Genomic DNA, 5873 nt, shown 5'->3' with positions numbered 1-5873 from the left:
TTTTTTAAAAAATTTATTTATTTTAATTGGAAGCTAATTACTTTACAATATTGTATTGGTTTTGCCATACATCAACATGAATCCGCCACAGGTGTACACGTGTTCCCAATCCTGAACCCCCCTCCCACCTCCCTCCCCATACCATCCCTCTGGGTCATCCCAGTGCACCAGCCCCAAGCATTCTGTATTCTACATCAAACCTGGACTGGCAATTCGTTTCTTATATAATATTATACATGTTTCAGTGTCATTCTCCCAAATCATCCCACCCTCTCCCTCTCCCACAGAGTCCGAAAGACTGTTCTATACGTCTGTGTCTCTTGCTGTCTCGCATTCAGGCTTACCGTTACCATCTTTCTAAATTCCATATATATGTGTTAGTATACTGTATTGGTGTTTTCTTTCTGGCTTACTTCACTCTGTATAATCGGCTCCAGTTTCATCCACCTCATTAGAACTGATTCAAATGTATTTTTTTAATGGCTGAGTAATACTCCATTGTGTATAAAAAACAGGGAGCGCTTCACGAATTTGCGTGTCATCCTTGCGCAGGGGCCATGCTAATCTCTGTATCGTTCCAATTTTAGTATATGTGCTGCTGGAGCGAGCACTGTATTTTATTTCTTAAAAGTCTGCAGCAAATACAGCAGAATGCTTAAGCTAGGTGGTGAATATGTGGATATATATATTTGTAATATAAGAAAATAGCACATGTTTTCACAGAGCTTACAGTTCAGTGGAGGAAACAATGCTTCAGCAGTGTAAAATGTGGTGTAATAGTGTGTGCAAAGGGCTGTAAAAATAGAAGTGGATTATTTCTTAACTCAGGCTGGCAATGGTTATTGAAGAGAGAAGACTGTATGGAAGTGATACCTGAGCCTTGAAGGATGTTGCGCAGACAGTAGATGGAGTGGGAGAAAGGTAGTCCATTGCAGAGAGGACAGCATATAATAATGGCTACAGTTTGCATGGCAAACATTTATGTCATGTCTAAATGAAAAAAGAAAATTGATCTAAGCAATTCGCAGCTCTCTGTCTTAGGTAATCCAACCACCATCTACCATGAAAAGTGAACTCAGAAGAAGTTATAAAATTTCAGAGGTGGAGCTTTCCAAAAGTCTTACAGAAAGCATTCAATAGACATCAACCAAAAATTAACTGTTAAAATACAGTATCCTATGGAAATTTAGCCTAGGGTATCACATCTAAGAGCAAAGGATACAGGCCTCGCAAAGTTCTTATCCAGTCTTTTTACTGCAAGAGTAAGCAGTGTTTAAGTGTAGCTGATCCACAAAACTAGAGATGTCAGTTTGGCCTGCCAGTGCAGCTTCTGGCTATGTTTCCTAATTAGAATACCGTTAGACTGCATTAAATAACACATTTAACCACATTGCAAATACCGAAGTGTTTTAAAGTAAATTACAAACACTTTTTTCTTGACTTCATCTGGCCACCCTTAAAGTATAAAATGCCAAAAACACCAATATTGTGTATTTGTATTTCAATACTCAAGTACTTCCTTGAGGATTTCATTATGGTAAAGTTAGAGAATGGGTAAAGAATATTGATACTTGTCTCATTATTATTCTTATATCGTCTGGGTTTTTTTTCTTTTTCATAATCTTTAAAAAATGTGACTGAGTTTTTGCTGGAAAGTGTTCTTTTTTTTTTTTTTAACGTCTTTTTCCATATTTTCTTCCCCCTTTTTCGAAAGTATTCTTTCTTATGAAACATAAGAGTCTTATTCTGGGGTTCATACTCAATGGCTGAAAACCTAGGTAATAATTTTTACCTTAGTTATTATGCAAGTAGTGAAGCTTTGCTCTTAAGATATTTTTCAAATTTAGAATTCTATTTTCAGTGTACATACTTATTACCAGAAACGTTTCACAATTTGAAAATGAAATATACTGTGTACATAGGATTTTTGTGTTGTAATATACCTCATCAAGTTGGTGATAAAGATACTTCTCCTGTAATAGATACTGTGTATCATCTTATATAAATTTCATCAAACTAATTATATTTTTAGATAAAAATTAGTACAAATTCTAGGCCAATGTATTCTTGACCAAGAACCTTCAGGCCTCTTGTATTACTGAAAAAAGTTTTTTTTTAAAATGATCTCTGTTTTAGGGATAGAGACAGAATTCTGATTTTCATTCAGAAATGTTTATGAGCCCCTTTGCACAGTTAAAAGCTAAATTTGAGGTGTTTTGTTTTCACCTAAAAAAAACTTAGAAAAGGTGGGTAGGAAGTAGTCAAAAGGGATACAAGTATTAGGAGTTTTGATATCTACAAAATGAAATCTTTGTTAGGGAATTTACTTGAATATTTATCCATATTGCCATTATTCTGCTCTTGGTTTTCTTGGCCCTCTTCACATATGATCTCTTTGGATTGCTTCTCTGACCCAACCTTAGTGTTTTCTCTCTTCAATAAGGCACTATTAACACTCTAGTGCTGGGAAAGCTCTAGTGCTAGGAAACCCAAGGCACCTGAATTGGTTCTTCCCAGCTCCCTGTCAGGAAAGAGAGACACATTTAGTTTGTCTTAGTTTAATCCTAGCAAGGTAAGAAGTTTTACCTTTGGAATCAGAACAGCTGTATCTGATTTGAAGACTGGAATTTTTTTTATTATCCTGCTTAAAAGTACTGTCTTTGAAGACCCACAAGATAGAATTAGAAGGCACTTTAAAGATCATTTTACAGAGATATAGAGAGATGAACTGCTTGAAGCAGCTATTTCAAGCACATGTAGGATGGGGCAAATTAGAACCCGTAGTCCACCCGAATTAGTAGCAAGTGTTTTTTTTTTTTTTTTTAATTATTTATTCATTTATTTTGGCTGTGCTGGGTCTTTGTGGCACTCAATCTTAGTTGCCTCTCAGCATGTGTGATCTTAGCTTCCCAACGAGGGATCTATCGAACCTCCGTCCCCTGCATGGGGAGGCAGATCTTAACCACTGGACCACCAGGGAAGTCCTCGCAAGTGCTTCTTAGTTCTTTAAAAATATGATATTTTAGGCTACCATTTCTTTAATATGAACGTGGGTATTTTTTTGCTAACTTTTAAACATACATATATTTCTCACTTTGTGGTCTTGTTTACTTAAAATTCTTTCTATAAGTGAAGGAGAGGGTTCCCATGATGGTATGACATTTTTCATCTTTATGCTGGTAATTTGTAATGCAAATTTCTGAAACTTTTTGTCATCACAAAGCTCCTTTTCATTCTAGATGTTTTCCTTAAAATTTTGTGCATTTGAATTTTATGAAGAATTTCCTGCCTTCCTGAAAATGAACCAATTTATTATACCTCACACACCTTCAGTTTTTTCATTAATTAAAGTTTGTTTGCCACCAAATGACATCTAGAAATTTATTTTTTCCTCTCCAACTTAGATAGTGCTGTACTTTTTTTGTTTTGGAAAGAATTTTTAAAATACCCTTATCTACATACCATATAACTCACCCATAAAAATTGTACAATTCAATAGCTGTAGCATACTCAGAATTGTGCAAACATTGCCACAACCTAATTTTTTAAATTGTAGTAAAATATTGTTTAGTCATTAAGTTGTGTCTGATTCTTTTGCAACCCCATGGACTGTAGCCCACCAGACTCCTCTGTCCATGGGATTTACCTGGCTAGAATACCAGAGTGGGTTGCCATTTCCTTCTCCTGGAAGTGCTAGACTTTGAATTTAAGATTTGTGAAGGGTACCAGATAGAATTTTTCAAATTTACATCAGCCTAATAATGTATTTGCCTTAATTTTATTGCTAATAGACTACATCAAAATGTGAAAGGAAAAGAAATGGTGCAGAAACTTAAATTGTATTGAAATAAGTTTGATTGTTCCAGTTTGCTCTTAAGACACCTTTATAATCTTTGAGTCTCTGGGGCTGAGACAGGCACTCGTCTATATTCTCATAGAACTTTCCAGTACTTCTGAGTGGGGATAATAATAATTTGCTTCAAGATTGTTCTGAAGATTAAATGGAATAGTTTATGTGAAGTGTTTAAAACTGTTCCTAGATCAATAAAAGCTGTTTTTATTAATAGTGTTTTGATTATATATAACCTGTCATTCATTGAGCAGTTATGTATTTACCTACATAGTTGTAAAATATGGTTAGCTTTAAGTCAGAGGCCTAATGTAGTTTTTTTAAAGTTTTTAGTTTTAGAACTAATACGACATTTAAAAAAATTCATTATTTGTAATCAAAATTGCATACAGTGTGGTATTCATATTTGAATGGTGGATATGGTCAACTCCAAAGTGAGGTCCAATTTTTTTCTTATTTAACTTTTTCAACATAACAGCTGACACATAATGTGTGAAATGTTTTTATCATATTTTTGCTCTTGTTTTAATTTTATTGTACATCTATTTATATCTAAACAACACATTGAGTTTTGTTTCTAAGCTTTATAAAATTGGAATCATGGAAGTTATGCTAAGATTCATACTAAGTCATACTAAGATTCATCCATGCTGTTTTGTGTAGCTGCATTTCTTTCATATCCATTTTTGTCTGATATACCAGAATTTATTCATTTTCATTTTGATGGCCATTTAGGAGTCCAGTCTTTCTCCTTTACAAACAGTGTTGCTGTAAACATTATAACCCGTGTCTCCTGGTACACATGTATGAAGAGTATTAATAGTGTTTTGATTATGTATAGCCTATCATTCATTGAGCAATTATATATTTATTGAATAATTGCTGGGTAATAGGATATTCAAAGATAAACTTCGTAAGACAATGTCACATTTTCCAAAGTCGGTGAATTGATTTATACTTCACCAGTAACATATGAGTTCCCATTGATTCATTTCCTTTCTAACATTGAAGGTTCTCACACTTTTACATTTTTTTGCCAAAGAAGTGTGAATAAAATGATATCCTAGTATGATCTTATTTTTCATTTTTTAACTAGCTTAATTCCCTCTGCTTTTATTTATTTTATTTCTCAAATGTAAATAACTATTTTTTGTTCTGATTACAAAATTGACTTACTGATATGCATTTTCAAGAAGTATTATGTGCCAGGTATGCTTCAAGGTCCTAGGGGGAGATACAGTATTGAAATAGAAGAGACAAGCCCCTCCCCTCATAGAGCTTCCATTTTTGTGTGAGAGATTAACAATATTCAAAGAAAAAATAACAAGATAATTGAAATTTCAGATACTGATAAAGTACCATGAACATAAAAAGACAGTAAAATAATAGTGATTTGTGGGGATGTGTGGATTGGTTGATCAAGGAAGAGCTTCCTGAGGAAATAAATCATGTGAGCTGTATCTAATAATGAGAGAAACAACCCTGTAGACATGTGAAGTCTACTTGTGAAGGACTTAAACTTGTGAAGAAGATAGGTTAACAGTGTCTCAGGTGGTGGAAGGAGCAAGTCCTAAGGTCATGTGATGGGGAATTCTAGTATAACTTAAAGGATAAGAAGGGAAAAGAACTTAATGCCACCCAGAGACAACATGTTAATATTTTTGATGCATGTTCCTTCACACATTTCTCTATGCATTTTTGGTATTCCTTTCATCTTCTGGAAAGTTAAATGGTAGACTTTTTTAAAAAATTTGAAGTATGGTTGATTTACAATATTGTGTTAGTTTCAGGACTATACAGCTTAGTGATTCAGTTATTTATAATTATATTCCATTACAGATTAGCACAGGATATCAAAATGTAATTTCCTATGCTATACAATAAACCCTTGATGCTTTCTCTGTATCTCTTTTTTGTATTTTTAGGTAGCATATATTTCTTGGTTCATCAAGGATAAAATTTATTGGTTCACTCTATTAAATGTAAGGAAATGATCACACTTGTATTTCTTATTTTCCTCCTA

At 33.8% G+C, this 5873-nt stretch overlaps 1 non-coding gene across 1 annotated transcript; it reads right to left on the bottom strand.

The window, feature by feature from the left end:
* Window positions 1–507: 507 nt before the first annotated feature.
* On the bottom strand, window positions 508–611 carry LOC138415511 (U6 spliceosomal RNA). The gene has a single exon (XR_011247269.1). It is a non-coding gene; the product is annotated as a U6 spliceosomal RNA (small nuclear RNA).
* Between the last annotated feature and the right edge of the window lie 5262 nt (window positions 612–5873).

The sequence above is a fragment of the Ovis canadensis genome, chromosome 11 (assembly GCF_042477335.2).
Source record: "Ovis canadensis isolate MfBH-ARS-UI-01 breed Bighorn chromosome 11, ARS-UI_OviCan_v2, whole genome shotgun sequence".
In the NCBI taxonomy this organism is placed as follows: domain Eukaryota; kingdom Metazoa; phylum Chordata; class Mammalia; order Artiodactyla; family Bovidae; genus Ovis; species Ovis canadensis.
The sequence above is the reverse complement of the archived record's forward strand: the minus strand, read 5'-3'. Positions and strand labels throughout refer to the sequence as shown.